Genomic DNA, 20803 nt, shown 5'->3' on the forward strand with positions numbered 1-20803 from the left:
GACCCTCAGTTTCTTCATCCTTAAAGTCCTTAACACAGCCTGGTACATCCATAGCAAGCCTGCAGTGGAGCCCTTCTGAAGCCAGAGACACTCAGGGTTCAGTCTCAGACTGGAATTGCATTTAAGAAGTGCACCTAAACAGATAAAGCCAATAGAATAATTTATTCTTCTTTTTTAAAAAAAGTCATTTTAAACATTATTCAAGTTTAATATAGAGAACAAACTAGTGGTTACCAGTGGGGAGAGGGAAGAGGGGAGGGGATTAAGAGGTTTAAACTATTATGCGTAAAATAAGCTACAAGGATATATTGTACAACTCAGGGAATACGGTCAATATTTTATGATAACAAAAGAATTATTCAGGTTTATTAAACAAATTTTTAAGGTCTTATAAGATGTTCAACTTTCATCAGCTTCAAGGTTTATGTTGCTCCCAAATTTTGCATATAACTGAACTTTCGAATCTAACACTCACTGAACTGATTGCAGTCTGGATTCTAAGGCATCAATTTCTTCTTGTAAATTTTTCTTTGCTTCTTCTAACACTTCTTGTGCTCATTGTTGAGAATGGCTAATGAAAACATCGCCAATTTTAAATCATTTTGATATCATTAAGCAGTCATCACCTGCAAGCATGATGTCCCCACAGGCACCTTCCAGATTTCGAAGTTGTTTCTTTTTTACTTCTATTTCTTCCTTCAGTTCTGGGATTCTACTTGTATTCTGTGCAAATGTGTCTTTTGTTTGTCTTCAAAAGTAACATTGACATCTTCTGCAGCCACCTTCTTCATATGGCTGCCATCTTGGTAGAATAATCCATTCTTTACTTGATTCTGTTGAACAGAAAAATAAATCTAAAAACACTCCATGCAATGCTCTCAGAATCCATTTTCTTCTCCTGTCCACTTCTAGCCTCTGCTTAGTTTGGCTGCTCTCACCTCAAAGGCCCTGAAAACTTCTCCAACCCCAAACTATTCAGCTCTTTCTCATTTCCCTCACCTCATCCCCAGTACTTTATTATGTGGATTAACTTGGCCTCTTGTCCAGCAATAGGGAAAATAAAGGGGAAAACTGCAGGATCCCTCATAGGATTCCCTTTGGCAGGATGGGATCCTGTGTAGTAATCCCTGTCCCATTCCAATTACTACTATTATTTAAAGCTGTGACAGGACAAAAATGATTAACATATGAGTATTCAAGAGCTTGTCCTAACCCCTGCCCACTAAAAAGACTACATTTTCCCTTCAGTTTCTGAACATCCTCGCCTGTAAGGAGGGTCTTGCAATGCCAGGTAGACTCTTTTACTTTGGGAATGGGGAACAGAGTTGGAGGGAAAGCAGAGAGGAACCAGATCAGAGGGCAGCAGGGAGGGGGAGGGACTTGGCAAAAGAAGTTAAACCTATTTACTTTCTTAAGAATACAGGAGGGAGGTTTCACTACTGCCCAAGATGTAGAAAGCTGGAAGGAGTGGTGTCCCCATCCTCACAAGAAAAAGCCAGATAAACTACAGATAAGATTATAAAGAGGCAGCTTTGGGAGTGAGGATGTGCAGGAGAGGTACTAGAGGAAAGGTACACAGTACTGTCCCCCTGCCAAGACCCTTCTCTCATCTGGAACAAAACCCTTAAGCTACTTGGGCAAAGGTAGTGAACATTTTTGTCCCCAGGGGCACAGGCAAGATCCCACTGCTGATGAGAGAAGGATAAAAGAAAACTCCCCCTACCTTGATAGAGGGCGGGAAAACTGTCCCAGGCCCAGAAGCTTGAACTAATACCACTGTTAGAGGTCCCCTCCTGCTGGAGAAGGGCAGGAAATCCTATCCAGTGCAAGACTCACCACAAATATAAGGCAGAGATTGGCTTCCATGGGGAGGAGGGGCAGGAATGCTGAGAAAGCCCCACCTCTGAGGCCCAGGCACACAGGTCCAGCCTAAGACTCAGCCAGGAACACGACAAAGAGAACATCTCCCCACTCACTGATCCAGACGTTGGGACTATCAGAGGAGGACTTTAAAATACCTAAAAGTAATATATTATAGAATCTAGTGGAAAAGGTGGACAACACACAAGAACAGATGGAAGAATTTCAGCAAAGAGATGGAAACTCAGATTGAGTCTAGTGGAAATCCTAGAAATAAAAATCACAGTATCAGAGATGACGAATTCCTTCAGTGGCTCATCAGTAGACTGAAAATGGCTGAGGGGTGATTCAGTGAAGATAGACCGATAGAAATTACCTAAACTAAAACACAAAGAAAACAAGAGTGACAAAAAACAAACAAGCAAAACAGAGAACTCAAGAGCTGTGAGATAATATCAAACAGTCTAACGTAAGTGTAATTGGAGCCCCAGAAAGGGGAGAGAGAGTGAGAGCAAGAGCGAGGGTCCTTTTATTGTTCAAGAGGAGGGTAAAGATATTAACTACATTGGATTTTGGTAAATTCATGATGCTCTTTTAATGTCTAAAGAAACCACTATAGAGAGAAACCACTATATAGAGCGTATATCTTGGTATGATTTCAATTTTCTTAAATTTACTGAGGCTTGATTTGTGACCCAAGATGTGATCTATCCTGGAGAATGTTCTGTGCGCACTTGAGAAGAAAGTGTAATCTGCTGTTTTTGGATGGAATGTCCTATAAATATCAATTAAATCTATCTGGTCTATTGTGTCATTTAAAGCTTGTGTTTCCTTATTAATTTTCTGTTTGGATGATCTGTCCATTGGTCTAAGTGAGGTGTTAAAGTCCCCCACTGTTATTGTGTTACTGTCGATTTCCTCTTTTATAGCTGTTAGCAGTTGCCTTATGTATTGAAGTGCTCCTATGTTGGGTGCATATATATTTATAATTGTTATATCTTCTTCTTGTTTTGATCCCTTGATCATTATGTAGTGTCCTTCCTTGTCTCTTGTAACATTCTTTATTTTAAAGTCTATTTTATGTGATATGAGTATAGCTACTCCAGCTTTCTTTTGATTTCCATTTGCATGGAATATCTTTTTCCATCCCCTCATTTTCAGTCTGAATGTGTCCCTAGGTCTGAAATGGGTCTCTTGTAGACAGCATATATATGGGTCTTGTTTCTGTATCCATTCAACGAGCCTGTGTCTTTTGGTTGGAGCATTTAATCCACTCACGTTTAAGGTAATTATCGATATGTATGTTCCTATGACCATTTTCTTAATTGTTTTGGGTTTGTTTTTGTAGGTTCTTTTCTTCTCTTGTGTTTCCCACTTAGAGAAGTTCCTTTAGCATTTGTTGTAGAGCTGGTTTGGTGGTGCTGAATTCTCTTAGCTTTTGCTTGTCTGTAAAGCTTTTGATTTCTCCATCGAATCTGAATGAGATCCTTGCTGGGTTAGAGTAATCTTGGTTGTAGGTTCTTCCCTTTCATCACTTTAAGTATATCATGCCACTCCCTTCTGGCTTGTAGAGTTTCTGCTGAGAAACCAGCTGTTAACCTTATGGAAGTTCCATTGTATGTTATTTGTTGTTTTTCCCTTGCTGCTTTCAATAGTTTTTCTTTGTCTTTAATTTTTGCCAATTTGATTACTATGTGTCTCGGCGTGTTTCTCCTTGGGTTTATCCTGTATGGGACTCTCTGCACTTCCTGGACTTGGGTGGCTATTTCCTTTCTCATGTTAGGGAAGTTTTTGACTATAATATCTGCAAATATTTTCTCTGGTCCTTTCTCTCTCTCTTCTCCTTCTGGGACCCCTATAATGCGAATGTTGTTGTGTTTAATGTTGTCCCAGAAGTCTCTTAGGCTGTCTTCATTTCTTTTCATTCTTTTTTCTTTATTCTGTTCTGCAGCAGTGAATTCCACCATTCTGTCTTCCAGGTCACTTATCCGTTCTTCTGCCTCAGTTATTCTGCTATTGATTCCTTCTAGTGTAGTTTTCATTTCAGTTATTGTATTGTTCATCTCTGTTTGTTTGTTCTTTAATTCTTCTAGATCTTTGTTAAACATTTCTTGCATCTTCTCGATCTTTGCCTCCATTCTTTTTCCACGGTCCTGGATCATCTTCACTATCATTATTCTGAATTCTTTTTCTGCAAGGTTGCCTATCTCCACTTCATTTAGTTGTTTTTCTGGGGTTTTATCTTGTTCCTTCATCTGGTACATAGCCTTCTGCCTTTTCATCTTGTCTATCTTTCTGTGAATGTGGTTTTTGTTCCACAGGCTGCAGAACTGTAGTTCTTCTTGCTTCTGCTGTCTGCCCTCTGGTGGTTGAGGCTATCTAAGAGGCTTGTGCAAGTTTCCTGATGGGAGGGACTGGTGGTGGGGAGAGCTGGCTGTTGCTCAGAGCATATATCTTTCAGACTAGTAGAGGGGAAAATGGAATGGCACCAAATAATCAATCCAAATGAAGGTGAGAATGGAGGGAAAAAGAAATAAAGTAAATAGAATAAACAGAAGCACAAGTAAATGATAGATATAAATCCAATATATCTGTATTTAAATTAAATATAAATAGAGTAAATGCTCTAGTTCAAATACAGAGGTTTTCTGTTCATCAAAAGGCATGATAAAGAGTGAAAAGCAAGCCATGAAGTAAGGAAAAACATGTGCAATGCATTACACCAGAAAAGAAATTAATTACACCCAGAATATATAAAGAAGTTCTAGGAAATAATGAGAAAAAGATAAGAATCAAATTGAAAAATGAGCAAAAAAACTTGAACAAGCATTTCATAAAGAGAAAATTCAAATGGTCAATAAATATATGAAAATAAACTCAACTTTAATAATAATCAGAAAAATGAAAATTAAAAATATGATTACACTCAAAATAATTTGTCATTAGAGAAACACAAATTAAAACAACAATGACATTCTACTACACAATTATTAAAATGGCTAAAATCCCAAAACTGGACAATACCAAATGCTGATGAGGATGTGAAGTAACAGAACTCTCATTCACTGCTGGTGGGAGTGGAAAAAAAAAATGTATATATATACACACACACACATACTAGGCTTGGAAAAACTTGTACATATACAAAAATATTTCTAGCATAGCAAAAATCTAAAAACCATCCACCTTTGTTAGACTGGAAAATAAATAGTGGTATGTCCATTCAATGGAATACTATACAACAGTAACAATGAACAGCCACATCCATCAACATAGAAATAACTTACAAACATAATGTCGAGTGAAAGAAGCAAATCATAGAAGGATAAATTCAGTATAACTTCACTTATATAAAGTTCAAAAACTGAAAAATGTATTATTTAGTCATGCACAAGTAGATGATAAACTATTAAAAAAAAAAAACAAGGACATCATGACTATAATAAAAATCAGGAGAGTGGTTTTGTCTTGAGAAGAAAAGAGGAATATGACAAGAAGAATTACAGACTTGGAGGGTGGCTGGCAGTGTCCTATTTCTTAACTTGGTTGGCTTCTACATGAATGTTTGATTTATAATTATCCTTTAAATTGTATGAAAACGCTATATACTCTTCTGTATAGATTATATATTTCTAATTTTAAAAATTATTAATGAAGAGTATAGAACCATCTATTCCTACTGCATTAGCCTCTTTCTAGTGCTAGCACTTTAGCCTGCTAACCTGCAGAGAGCAGTCAACCTACCCCCTCAGGCCCTGCCACTGGTAGAGGCAAGGTTGGTATCACTTAGGCGTGACCTTCACCCACTCCTGCTATACTTCATGCCTTGCTCCCTAGTGCTACTATTTCTACCACCAGTGCACATTTCTGGCAATTCTCCTTGGCCTGGGTAGCTCTTATGCAGTTAACAACTATGTGCCAGGCACTGTTCTATGAACTGTCGATATAGCAGGGAACGAGACAAGAAAACTTTTCCTCAACGAATTTACATTATATTCTCGTGCAGGCAGACACATATATCAATAAAAAAAGAAGGTGGTTTCAGGTACTAAGTTCCATGGAATAGATAAAATAGGGTAACATGGAGTCAGAAGTAGGCTTTTGCCAGGACAATGTGGGAAGGCCTTTCGGAGAAGATAATACTTGAGAGGAAACATGACTGACGAGAAGGAAGCAGTTCTGTAGAAAAGACTTCAAGACAAAAGTAACAGCAAGTGCAAAGGTCCTGAGACAGGAATCAGTTTGCCATGTCTAGGAACAGAGAGAAGGCTGCTGTGGCTAGAGCACAAGAATGAGGAGAAGGACGAGATGAGGCTGGAGAGGCAGGCAAGGGTCAGTCACACCAGGGTTAGGGGGAGGGATGTCATCCTAAGTGGAGTGAGAAGCCATTGGGTGTTTGTTTGTTTGATATTTAACCCAAGAGTTAGTTACAAAATTTAAAACAACTCTTTAACAACAGCTTAATTGAGGTATAATTCACAAGCCGCAGAATTCACCTTTTTAAAGTGAAAATTCATTTGTTTTTACTGTATGCACAGAGTTGGACAATCATCTCCACAAACAACTTTAGAACATTTGCATCATATCAATATGAAAAAAAAAGATGAAAACCACATACCTATTAGCAGTCACTTCTTCTCACCCCGAACCCCAAGCTCTAGGCAACCAATGATCTACTTTCTGTATGGATTTGCCTATTCTGTACATTTCATATATGTGGAATTATACAATATGTGGAGTTTTGTGACTGGCTTCTTTCACTTGGCATAATATTTTTGTTTTGGGCCCTTTTTTCTTTTATTTGGCTTTCTTAGTGTAAAAACTTTTTTTTCCCCTTTACTTCTTTTCTGTCAATTAATAAGAAAGAGATGTTGAAGTCTCTGAACATAATTGTGATTTTTGTCTATTTTTCCTTGCAATGCTAGCAGTTTTTCTATAATATACTTTGAAATTATTAGGTGCATATGCTTTTAGAATTATGTCCTTTTGATGAATTCACTCCTTTCTCATTAGGAAATGATATTCTTTATCCCTGATTATATTCTTTGCTCTGAAATCTACTTTATCTGACATTAATATAGTCACTCCAACTCTCTTTGTACTATTGATAGTATGGTATATATTTTTCAATCCTTAAAATTAAAGTATAGTTGATTTACAATATTATATTAATTTCAGGTGTACAACATAGTGATTCAATATTTTTTATAGATTATACTCCATTTAAAGTTATTATAAAATATTGGCTATATTCCCTGTTCTGTAGAATCGATCCTATAATCTTGTATTATTTTATACATAGCAGTTTGCACCTCAGTCCATTTACTTTTAACCTATTTATGACTTTATTTTTCAAGTGAGTTTCTTGGAGGCAGCACGTCATTGAGTCTTGGTTTTATATTTAATCTAATGTTTTATACCTTTTAGTTGAGGGTATATAATTTACATTTAATGTGATTATGTATATGGTTAGGGTGAAATCTTGCCATTATATCTATCTCTTTGTTCCCACGTATGCTCACCCAGCTTCCCTTAAGGACAACATCCCACATAACCGTAGTGTGTTGTCAAAAATCATCACCTTCATTTTTGAGACTTATTTTCAGTGGGTACAGAATTTTAGGTTGATAGTTCCTTCAGTACTTTAAAATATTGTCCCACTCTCTTCTTGCTTGTTTCTGAACAGAAATCTGTTATTATCCTTATTTTTGTGCCTTCGTGTTGCGGTATGTCTTTTTCCTCATGCTGGTGCTAAGGTTTTCTCTTCATCATTTTGAGCAGTTGACTGTGAAGTGTCGAGGTACAGTCTTTCATGTTTCTTGTACTTGCAGTTCATTGAGCTTCCTGGATATGTGGGTTTATAGCTTTCATCAAATTTGGGGAAACATTGGCCATTATTTTCAGGTATTTTTCTGTCCCCCACTCCCTTTTGTTTCCCCAGGGTACCACATTACACACATATTAGACTGCTTGAAGTTGTCTCACAGTTAACTGATGTTCTTGTTCATTTTTAAAAGTTTTCTTCTTACTCCCTGTGTTTCACTTTGAATAATTTCTATTATTGTCATTAAGTACCCGAATTTTTCTTCTGAAATGCCTAATCTGCTGCTAATCTCCTTCACCATATATCTCAGATACTACAGTTTTCATCTCTAAAAGTTTCACTTGGGTCTTTATATCTTCTATGTCTCCATTTAAAATTTCAATACATATATGTAGTTATAAAAATGTTTTAAAGCATTCTCCTCTGTTAGTTTTTACATCTGTGGTAATCCTGGGCCTGTTTTGATTATTTGATTTTTCTTATTGTAGGTTGTATTTTCCTGCTTATTTGCATTTCTGATCATTTTTATTCGATGCAAGTAATTGTGAATATTACCTTGTTGAGTGTTGGATATTTTTATAGTTCTATAAATATTCTTGAACTTTGTTCTCGGGTGCACTTAAATTAGTTTGAAACAGTTTGATCCTCTTGGGGTATTTCTTTTAAGGTTTGTTAGGCAGGACGAAAATGGCAATTCATCCAGGGCTTATTATTCCCCACGACTAAGGCAAAACTCTTTTGAGCACTCTACCTGAAGCCTTGTGAAATACGTAGCTTTTCAGTCTGGCTGGTGGGAACCAACACTATTCCTGGCCCTGTGTGAGTGCCAGTTACTATTTCCTCTAATCCTTCCAGGTGGGTCTTTCCCCAGTCCTTTGATAGTGTCTTCACACACATGTGCCAATCAGCATTCTGCTGAACACATGAGGTGTCCCTCTGCAGACCCCAGGAGTTTCTCTGTGATGCGCTCCTTCCCTGTACTTTGTCCTGCACGGTAGATCTCCCTTAGTCTCTCTGGACTCTTAGTTCTCTCTTCTCAAGCACCAGCTCTTCCTGGGTTCTCCTGTTCTAGGGTCTGGAAACTCTCTCCTGTGTTTGGTTCCCACCTCTCAAAAATCACTGTCCTTTGGTGTTTGATGTCTAGCGTCTTGAAAACCATTGTTTCATATATTTTGTTTGGTTGTTGTTTTTTCAGGCAGAAGAGAAATCTAGTCCCTGTTATTCCATTTTGGCCAGAATCAGAATACCGCGGCCTGAGGGGTCCTATTGAGGCATGTTTGTACGTTGGAATGATCTAGGAAAGGGAGAGAGGGAGAGAGAGAGATGGTGCTGCAGAGACAGGAGATAATTGAAGGAGGGAAATCCTTAAGAAGCAGGAGGATGTCATCCAGATCCCTGGGAGAGGGTGTGATCTTACTAAGAAACTGGAATACTTTCTCCATTATGACTAGAGGGAAGGCAGGCATGTGGGTCCAGCTGTAAGTAGATCAGTAGGAATAGTGGTTGGGAGAAGTGTCTTAATTTGGGTTCCCCCAGCAGACCATGAGACAAAGAGTTGCGTGTAAGTCATTCTTTAGGAGGGGATCCCTGGAAACACTATTACAGGAGTGGGGAAGTGAGGCAGGGAGGGGAAAGCAGCAAATAAATGCAACATAACCAAGCAAGTTACCACTGTGGGTAACTGGAGCTTAGTGTGGGGAAAATGCCTCCGAGTTATCCCAAATTAAGAGGCGAGAGAGCTGGGTTATTTTGTTATCAGCTCCCATTGGTCCCTGGTTGACTGGAGGGCCATAAATTTCCCAGCATTTCAGCACCTGCATGGGGCACAACAGGTCCCCATGCCAGAGAAAGCCCTTGGGCGGACGGAGAGGCCAAAGCTGGGAGATGGAGTCCAGCCAGCCGGCCCTGAAATGGAAACGCTTAAAGGGGCGATGAGTGGGGTGCCAACAGCATCTCAGCGTACGCTGCAGACGGTCACTGCCGCTTGTGAGTCCAGGGTTTAGTCTATACAATATGAGGCAAGGTCATTGTCTGAGGGGGAGATTTGAGGGGTGAGGAAATGTCACTCTCAGTTGGGGTGTCCTAAGTGAGACTGCACAGGCCCGGGTGCTACAGCTGTTGATCAGCCCTTGATTTTAATACAGGCACACACGTGTGTGTGCACATGCAACTGCCTTCCTCACAGCATCCCCAGGGCGCTGATTCCATAGGGCTGTGTAAGGCACACCGCACAGATGTGGCGGAGTGAGCAAGAAGCAGTGGGAAGAGCGCTAAACGTGGAGCCATGAGCCCTGGTTCTTCCCTTTAGTGATCTGTGAGGTGTCAGGAACTGGTTTCCCAGTCAGTAAAATGGTGCTAACTTACCTCCCAGGACTATTGTGAGAAAGAAGGGAAACAGGGCACGTGAGAGCACTCCATAAACTTAGAGCACTGTGTGCATACTGCCAGAGGCCACCTGGTACTTGTAAGATGTTCCACAGAAAGCCTCGCTAAAGAAAACCCACACAAAATCACAAGCAAACCTCTGGTAGGTCAACAAAAGACTTGATATTGAAAGTGTGGTCTGTGGTTCAGCAGCACTGGCATCATCTGAGATCTTGTTAAAAATGCAGAATTCAGATACCAGAGCAGAACTGAACCCAAATCTACTGAATCAGAATCTGCATTTTAACAAATCCCCATGTGGTTCAAATGCACAAAGAAGCAGGAGACTCACTGGTCCTGTGCTCGGGTCAGGGCCTGCCTCTGTTCCCTCACTTACCCCTCTGACTTCTGGGGCAGCTCAGCTGCCTCCACCTTAGATTTTGGGCTCTGGTCTGGATCTGCTCCAGGGAGAGACTGAGCCTGAATTATGCCCCCTCTTACTGCTTTAGCAAGGCTGTGTATTCTCATTGCGGAGCTGAAAAATTATAACTATGTTCATAATAATGATTCTGAAGAAACAAGAGATGGCAGAATCATGTTCAGGATGGTAGGATAATGTATTTCTGAAATTTACCTTCTAAAGAGGTTAAAATTAACAACAACAACAACAATGTCCTGTTGCTTAATTTATTTGAACTGTGGCAATCCGGAAAAGTCGTCACTATGAAATGACTCATTCCCTGAGGGTTCTGAACAAGATTCTAAAATCACCACCCATGGTTTTCCTGCACTTTGAAGTGACAGAACAAATGACAGCAGAGATGGGCACTGTGCTCTGAGTCCAGAGTGGCTGATACACAAATATCTCACAACAATAACATCCTCATCCAAAAACAGCCTGCAATAAGGATGTTATTTCTGGGATTTGCTTGTGCATTTTAATGTTAATAAGCATTTGTGCAACTGTGGGCAGAGCCCCAGGACCAGAATGGTCTGAGTTTTTTTTATACAGCCAATCAACAAATTTGTTGATGCCTCATCCACGCCAGGTCCTATTCTAGGGACACGAAGAGGAATCCAACTCTCAGAGCAAAACTTTCATGGAGCAAAAATTGGGAGCCATAATGAAAATATAGAAGAGCTATAATGGAGATATACATGAGAGGCTCAGGGGGAAAAGGTTCAGGAAAGTATCTCTGGAAGTGACCTTGGAGATGCAGGGTGAGAAGAGATTTGGTCAGTAATCAGGGATAAGTGCAGTGTAGTAGGAACACAAGGCCCAGGAGTTGAAAGAGCTTGTCAGGGTTCTTTTTCCAGCAGGATAACAATCTAATGCTATGGAGAAAAACTGAAGATAAATAGCCCTTTCGATCATGTAACAAACCATGGATAACTCCATGAGACCCTGACAGAATGCTTTGTTGGCCTCTGGTTGTGCAACAGCCTCCAGGGGACTGCTCTGAGCTCACTGCTCCCTAGTCACTCCACACTCAAGCCCAATTTCCCACCCCATCTTTGGGTTATCTGCCTATTCCATTCTCCTACCCTCTTGCCCATGGAAGATGTCTACCCTCCTTCCAGCATCAGCTCTGGTGTCGCTAATGAAACCATGAATTAGAAGAAAAGGAGTTGATCTTTCTTGGTCTGGGACAACTTGAGGCTGAAGTACTTATAGGAAATCCAGTTGGGGATATCTCAAGGCAGTTGGTTTTGGCTCAGGGAAGAGATAATATTGTAGATATGGATTTGAGACTCAACAGAAAATTGAAGCAAATATTATCTACCCACCTACCTGCTTCTGTTCCTGAATATCTTCTTTCTTTTCTGTTGTAATGGATGAACCCAACACGTCCGCAAATCCCTTCCCTTCCCACTATTCAAGAACAGTGCACGAGGGCTTCCATCGTGGTGCAGTGGTTAAGAATCTGCCTGCCAATGCTGGGGACACGGGTTCGAGCCCTGGCCTGGGAAGATCCCACATGCCACGGAGCAACTAAGCCTGTGCACCACAACTACTGAGCCTGCGCTCTAGAGCCCGTGAGTCACAACAACTGAAACCCACGCGCCTAGAGCCCGTGCTCCGCCACAAGAGAAGCCACCACAATTCGAAGCCCGCTCACCACAATGAGAAGCCCGTGCACCGCAATGAAGAGTAGCCCCGCTCTCGGCAAATAAGAAAGCCCGCGCAGCAACTTAGACCCAACGCAGCCAAAAATAAATAAATAAAACAAATAAATTTATATTATAAAAAAACAATAAAGAACAGTGCACGAGCAATTCTCCTCTCTCCTGCATTATAAACTTTCTCCTCTCCATCGGATCGATCCCATCAGGAATTCCATTTCCTTGTTACAAAACTAAAATAAAAAACAGACTTCTTGACCCCACTTGCCTTTCTAGAAATTGCTCCTCTTTACAGCAACTCATTGAATTATCTATATTCTCAGTCACCAGTTTCCTCTTCACATTCTCCTCTAGCTGTTGTCCCTATCTCCACCATAACTGCTCTTCCCAAAGTCACCAATGACTTCACATGGCTAACTCTGTGAGTTCTCATTTTATTTGACTTAGCAGCTTTCTTTAGCTGTTTCCAAGGTACTACCACCTCAATCTCCAGCTTTACTTCCCATCTTTCTGGCCACTCCTTCTCAGTCTCTTTTCTGGTTCTGCCTCATCTTCCTGACCCCTGTGTGCTGGACTGCCCAGGGATCAGCCCTTGGACCTCTTTTCTTCCCTACCTATCTACTTGACTTTTCCACTTGACGTCTAGCAGGTATCTTGAATTTAATTTATCCTAAACTGAGTCTTTGATATTCTCCTTCAAAATTAGATCTTCACAACATTGTAAAGCAACTATACTCCAATAAAACTTAATTTTTAAAAAATAGATCTTCCCACAGTCTTTCCTACTTCAGTTAATGGCTATTCTACTCTTCCAAATAGCTCATGACAAAATCTTGTGTTGATGATGATGCCAGCAAAATGGTGGAGTAGTCAGCTCCAAGCTCCCATCGTCCCACAGAAACATTGAAAAACAAGCAGAAACTGTCAGAACCAACTTTGTCAGACTCTGGAATATAGTCAAAGGTTTATAGCAATAACTAAATGCTGAATCAAGCAAAAGGCAACTTGAAAAGTGTAGGATGGTCACTAGGGGCTGGGGGGGCGGGGCAGAAATAAGAGTTATTATATAATGGGTACTGAGTTTCAGTTGGGGATGAGGAAAAAGTTCTGGAGACAGATAGTGGTAATGGTTTCACAACAATCTGAGTGTACATAATGCCAATGAACTATGCACTTAAAATGGTAAATTTTATGTTATGTATATTTTACCACAATAAAAAAAAATGAGACAGCAAAAAAACATAGGAAAGCTTTATGGCATTTTACTAGCCTTCACCCTATCCTCTCTCGGGCTTGGCAGTAGTCTTAAAGATGTCCATGTTATCAGTGTAGGACCCTGGTTCCTGGTTCTGGAAGGAGCACAGCAAACCTTATTTGCAAATTATTGTGTACAGCTGTTCTAACCTGCCTCAGGGCTATTTGAAGGACCAATGCAAGGCACTCATTGCTGTTTCACTTAAATCAGAACTCAGGCTGAAAAAGCAGCATACATTGGTTGAAAACATGGTAAGGCTGACAAACAACCTGCAGACACCTGAAGCAAAAGATTATGGTTGAGACATCAATAAACCACCTAAGGACTGGGAAGAAAAGCTGGGGAAGTGTTTTTTTTGGGTGCGGTTTTTTGTTGTTGTTGTCTTGTTTTGTTTTTTTGAAATTAGGGCATTCAAAAGCACCTGTATATAAGGAGAAATTTAGAAAGCCATGCATATACTTAGGGAAAAAAAACTGAGAAGACCTCAAGCTTTCACCTCAGGATGGTCTCTAAGCTCAGTGGAAGTCTGGGTAAGTGTTGAAGGGCCACAGCACAAAGCCAATCTGCAAATACAAGGAGGTGTGTGTGTGTGTTTGCTTAGCTCCTAGGGTTCAAGGAAATCTCTGTCAAACACTAGTTGAATACATGCTGAGGAATAGAGACTTCAGTGACCACACATGAAAAGGAAAACAGTTTCTGAAAAAAAAATAGTTAGGAGAAGTCACTAGACAAGTGAACGATAGCTTTTAACAATCAAAATCAAAAACAAAGAAACACCAAAACAAACAAACAAAAAACCCTGCAAACCCCAGGGGGAAAGGGAAAATCTGATGTCCAGAGTTACCACATCATAATATTCAGATCTTCACTTTTCAACAAAAAAAAAAAATCACAAAGTATACAAATAAAAAATAAAGTACGACCCATTCAGAGGAACAAAATTAATTAACCGAAAGCCACCCAGAAAACTCAGACATTGGACTTACTACACAAAGCCTTTAAAATAACTGTCTTAAATATGCTCAAAGAGCTAAAGGATAACATGGACAAAGAACTAAGGATAACATGGACAAAGAAATAAGGAAAGTGATGTCTAAACAAAATGAGAATATCAATAAAGATAAATTATAAAAAGGAACCAAACAGAAATTCTGGAGATGAAATATACAATTATTAAAATGAAAACATCATGGAAAAAGTATAAAGGTTCCTAAAAAATTAAAAATAAAGCTACCATATGGTCCAGCAATCCCACTTCTGGGTATATATCCAAAGGGAATAAAATCAGTATCTCTAAGAGATATTTGCACTCCATGTTCATTGCAGCATTATTCCCAATAGCTAAGACATTTGTCCATCAACAAATGAATGGATAAAGAAAATGTGTGTGTGTGTATGTGTGTTGTGTGTATATATATATATATATATATATATATATACACAATGGAATATTATTCAGCTTTTAAAAATAAGGAAATTCTGTCATTTTCAACAACATGGTTGAATCTGGAGGACGTTATGCTAAGTGAAATAAGCAAGACACAGAAAGACAAACATTGCATGATCTCACTTATATGTGGAATCTAAAAAAGTAGAACTCGTAAAAGCAGAGAGTAGAATGGTGGTTGCCAGGGGCTAGGAAAATGGGGGAGATGTTGGTAAATAAGTTTTTTTAAAACTTCACTAGAGGGGCTCAACAGAGAATTTGAGAATGCAGAAGATGGAATCAGTGAACTTGAAGATGAGAGAACTGAAATTACCCAGTCTGAGGAGCAGAAAGAGAAAAGAATGAAGAAAAATGAACAGAGCCTAAAAGGCCGGTGGAACACTAGCAAATAGACCAATATATGCATTATGGGAGTCCCAGAAGGAGAAGAAAGAGAGGAAAGGGCAGAAAGAATATTTAAATAAATAATAACTGAAAACTCCCCAAGTCTAATGACAAACACATGAATCTACACATTCAAGAAGTTCAATGAACTCCAAGTAGATAAAGTTACAGATCCACACTAAGACACATCATAATCAAACTGTCAAAAGACAAAGAGACAATCTTGAAAGAAGCGAGAGGGCAGCAACTTGTCATGTACAAAGACTTCAATAAGATTAACAGCCAATTTCTCACCAGAAACCATGGAGCCCAGAAGGCAGTGGGATGACATATTTAAAGTGCTGAAAGAAAAAAAAAAACATACTGTCAATCAAGAATTCAATATCTGGCAAAACTGTCAAAAATAAGGGAGAAATTAAGACATTTCCAGACAAACAAAAGCTGAGGGACTTAATTACCACTAGTTCTCCCCTAAAAGAAATGCTAAAGGGAGTCCTTCGGGTTAAAACAAAAGGCCTCTCGACAGTAACTTGAAGCCATATGAAGAAATAAAGATATCTAGTAACTACATAGGCAAATACAAAAGCTATTATTATTATAATTTTGGTTTGCAACTCTACTTTTTACTTCTTACATAAAAGACAAACGCATTAAAAAATTATAAATATGTTATTGATCACACAATGTATAAAGATGTAATTTGTGATTACAACATGAAGAAGGGATGAAGCTTTATAGGGGCAGAGTTTTGTATGCTATCAAAGTTAAGTCAATATCAATTCAAACTAGATTGCTATAATTTTAGGATATTCAATGTAATCCCCATGGTAACCACAAAGGAAATATCTAAATATCTAAAAAAATACTCAAAGGAATTGAGAAGGGAATCAAAACATTTCACTACAAATAATGAACTAAACACAAAAGAAGGCTGTAATGGAGGAAATGGAGGATAAAAAAGGTATAAGACATATGGAAAACAAACACCATATGGCAGAAGTAAATCCTTCCTTATTAATAATTAATTAAATGTAAATGGATTAAACTCTCCATTCAAAAATATTGGCAGATTGAATTAAAAAAAGATCAAATCTGCTATACACAAGAGACTCATTTTAGATCCAAAGACACAAATAGATAGTAAGTGAAAGGATAGAAAAATATACTCCATGCAAATCGTAACCAAAAGAGAGCTGAGGTGGCTAAACTAAATATCAGACAAAATAGACTTTAAGTAAAAACTGTTAAGAGACAAAGAAGCACAAGGTACACTGATAAAAGGGTTGATTCATCAAAAACACAAAACAATTATAAGAATATATGCACCAAACGGTTCCAGAATACATGAGGCAAATATTAATAAAACTGAAGGGAGAAATAGTTTCACAATAGAGACTTGTGGAGACTTCAGTACACCACTTTCAATCATGGATAGAACATTTATGGGAATGAAGATAGAAATCAATAAAAGAAGTAAAACTGAAAAATTCACAAATATGTAGAAATTAAACAACACACTCTTATATAACCAATGGTTGAAGAAATCACAAGAGAAACTAGAAAATATCTGAGATGAATGAAAAAAAAAAACCCCAACATACCAAAGTGTATGGAATATAGCAAAAGCAATGCACAGGGAAATTTATAGCTGTAAATGCCTACATTAAAAAGAAAGATCTCAAATCAACAACCTAACTTTATATCTTGAGAAACTAGAAAAAGAAGAAAAGCTAAGACCAAAGCTAGCAAAAGAAAGGAAATAATAAAGAATAGAATGGAGATAAATTAAACAGAGAATAGAAAAACAATAGAATCAATGAAGCCAAAAGTCAGTTACTGGAAGAGAAAACTGGCAACGCATTAACTACTGACAAAAAAAAAAAAAAAAAAAAAAAGCCTATAAAGGAGATCCTTATGCAATACAAATAGTTCACAGTAGGTAACTAAGTGCTTAGTAAACACGTGTTTCTCCCAAAATGCTAGAGGAACCTAGCATTGGGGAGAGGGGGTTGTGGGGGGAATGAACCTCCTTGAAAAGATCTGGACAGTCCTAGTGAAGGAGGTGAAATTCAAGCTGGGCTTTGAGAAATGAGTGAGACTTTCTAATGCAGAGCATAAACTGTGTGTGCGGTGGGGGAGATAGGCAGTAGGCCAGGGTAGTGAAATGAGTTATGAATCTAGAAATGTAGGTTGAAGCTTTGGCTAAGACCCTTGAATGCCAGATTCATACTACAGTACTGGGGAACCACTGAAGATGTTAGAGAAAAAGGACATAAGGAGATGAGACTAGCACCAAAAAATAAATGTTAAATATATTTTTCTGTTCCAATGGACCAACATAACTCCAAATATTTTGTAAATGTATTAATTCATTTTACCAGCTCTAATGGCTTAAAACTTTTTAATGACTTCTCATCGTTCTTAGAAAAAAGACCCAAACCTTTATAATAAGCTGCAAGATCCATATAGTTTGGTCTCCACTTTCCGCTCCCACCATGCTCACTGCCCTTGCTCTCCACGCTGCTGTCACACTGGCCTAAGTTCCCCTTCCACCATGAGGTTTTTTATCTGCTGTCCATCTACTGGACAGCTGTCCCCTTCCTCTATGCCTAGTTCAATCCTCTTCCTTCAGATTACAGTTTAAACAATCCTTCCTGAGGGAAACTCCCCAACCTTCCCATTTATATGCTATCATGGCACTATTTCTCTGTCATGGCATTTAGAACTGAATACATTTAGGTGTGATCTTTGATGAACATATCTCCTTTGCTAGGCTGAAGCTCCATGAGGACAGGGGCTTCTCCCCCTGGCTGACAATTGTATCCCCGATGTCAGCCCAAAGAAAGTACCCAGTAACTATTTATTTGAAGGAAGAGAAAGAAAAGTCAGAAAGAACCACTTGGGAGGAATATTGCTCATCTATGTCTTTTTTAAAAGTATTATAATTCATTCCATCTTCTGCTGTTTTAAGCCTCTTAGAGCTTGTCCAAACTCACATGGCTTGTCAGGATTCAAACCAAGGCTTGTTGGTTTGTTTTGTTTTCAAAGCAAGCACATGTTTTCAGTTACGGTATATACATAAGCAAGGAAGAGAGAAAAAGGCAGAGTGAGCCTTGTCACAAGTACAAAATCTACAGTGTTTCTTTTTTCAATACATATATAGGTCGTCAAACCTCGCTTACTTAAAGGCTTACAAACCTGCAAGCAGAGGCAGAAGACTGTTTTTTCACTATCCTTTCTTGGAAAGGCCTTGCTTATATGGTGCTTTTTTACTCCACTTCCTCTTAGCAGGAGCTTGTGACACATAATTAAACTCAAACTGAATTGAGCACCTGTGTGTGAAGGCATGTAAGGCTGGTGAAAAGATCGTGTTATAGACAAACGCCAAGTTCCTCTGTCCTTCCAAAGGCCAGTCCTGTGTCTGGTGGCACACACACCCCTCTATAGAAAGCAGCAACTTGTGTGACTTGGCATGATACCTATTAGCGCTTAATTTGTGAGTTTTGGTACATCATTTTTCTCCGAGCCCTCAGTTTTCTATTTATAGAGTAGGAGTGGTATAAATACTAGACTTAAAAACATACAGCACGTTAACTCTGTGCCTGGCATTTTTTTGAGATGAATCTGCTTTTTAAAAAATTCCTGACATTTTTACATAAACTATTTCATTTCGTCTTCACAATAATCCTATGGGGTCAGAAATATTCACTTTGTATTATGGGGAATGTGACTTCCTCAAGTTCATATGACCAATAAACAGAGTAGCCTGGGACTCAAATCCAGACCACCTGACCACTATTTCCTTTGCACTATCCCAGGCGCTACTGAGGTCTCCTAGCCCAGCAGGCTATTGACAGAACCTCACAAAGAAATGTATTTAAAAGCATTTTCAACTATAAAGCTCTGTACAGTTTTAAGGATGTTAAGCAATGTTTCATTAGAGAGGAAGAAAGAGAACCTGATTAAGATTTTAAGGGTGATGAATTAATTTCCAGAAAACAGCTTACTTCTCTCTTAAGAATAGTAATATTTCTGTACTTCAAAAGTTCTCAATTTAAATAATAAAATAGAAAATAATTCAATTGAGAAATTGGCAAAGGACATTTCTCCATAGATGTATGAACAGCCAATAAGCACATGAAAAAAATGCTCATTAGCCATCAAGGAAATGTAAATCAGAACCACAATGAGGTACCACTTCATACACTAGCATGGCTATAATTAAAAAGGCAAATTATAGCAAGTGTTGGTGAAGATGCAGAGAAATTGGAACTCCCCTACACTGCTGGCAAGGCTGTAAAATGTGTAGTCACTGTGGAAAAGAGTTTGGCAGTTCCTCACATTGTTAAAAATACTTACCATATGACCTAGCAATTGCACTCCTAGATATTTACCCAAGAGAATTGAAAATTTATGTAAAACTTGTACACAAATGTTCGTAACACCATTATTCATAAGAGCGCAAAAGTGGAAACAACCCAAATGCCCATCAACTGATGAATGGATAAAATGTGGTATATCCACACAATGGACTATTACTGAGCCATAAAAAGTAAGGGAGCACTGATACATGCTACAACATGAACCTTGAAAACACTATACTAAGTGAAAGAAGCCAGTCACAAAAGACCACATATTGTATGATTCCATTTATATGAAATGTCCAGAATAGGCAAATCCATAGAGACAGAAATTAGTTTAGTGGATGCCTAGGGCTAGGGTGGTGGTGGTTTCAGGGGTACAGGGTTTCTTTTGGGGTTATGCAAATGCTCTAAAATTGACTGTTGTGATGACTGCCGAACTCTGTGAATATACTAAAAAACCACTGAACTGTATACTTTAAATGGGTGAATTGTATGACATGTGAATTAACCTCAATAAAGCTGCTACTTTTTTTTTAAGTTCTCTAAGTTCACCATAAACTGCATCTGCAGTACGAAGCATTTATCAACGTTTACTTTAAGCCAAATGGATTTTTCTTATCACTGTCTTTAACAGTTAGGGTTTTATTAATTTTGTAGCATTTGCATTGTAATCTCGGAATATCTTTCACGTGGATGACTTAAATTTACATTTAACTTATGGACTTAAACATATGAAATACTAATAGATCTAATGCTAAGACTTTCAATAAAAGTATGCCTGGAGATCCATGTATGGCATCACCATCCATCTACTTAATCAAGAAATCTAAGAGCCACTCTTGTTACCTCTTTCCTTTAGCCTTCGGATCCATTTCATCAGCAGGTAACCTTGTTTATCAACTCCATTAGGGTAGGATTTTCTGTTTATTCACTACGGTATATTCCTGGTGCTTAGAATAGCACCTGGCACACAGAAGATGCTTAAATAATATTTGTCGAATAAACTGAAATTCATGCTCTCCTTGAAATTAACAACTTTAAAAGAAAAAAGATTATATCCCTCACTTGATAGTTTGTTAAAATATATACTAATTTTTAAAAATGAAGACTATGGAAATTTCATTTGCCATTTCAGTTGCTGAAACATATTAAGGCTAAATTCTCAAAGGGACACAGGTATG

General features: G+C 38.5%; 1 pseudogene; it reads right to left on the reverse strand.

Moving 5' to 3' along the window:
- Positions 1 to 399: 399 nt before the first annotated feature.
- On the reverse strand, positions 400 to 791 carry LOC133099287 (prefoldin subunit 4-like; annotated as a pseudogene).
- Between the last annotated feature and the right edge of the window lie 20012 nt (positions 792 to 20803).

Source organism: Eubalaena glacialis, chromosome 10 (assembly GCF_028564815.1).
Source record: "Eubalaena glacialis isolate mEubGla1 chromosome 10, mEubGla1.1.hap2.+ XY, whole genome shotgun sequence".
NCBI lineage: Eukaryota > Metazoa > Chordata > Mammalia > Artiodactyla > Balaenidae > Eubalaena > Eubalaena glacialis.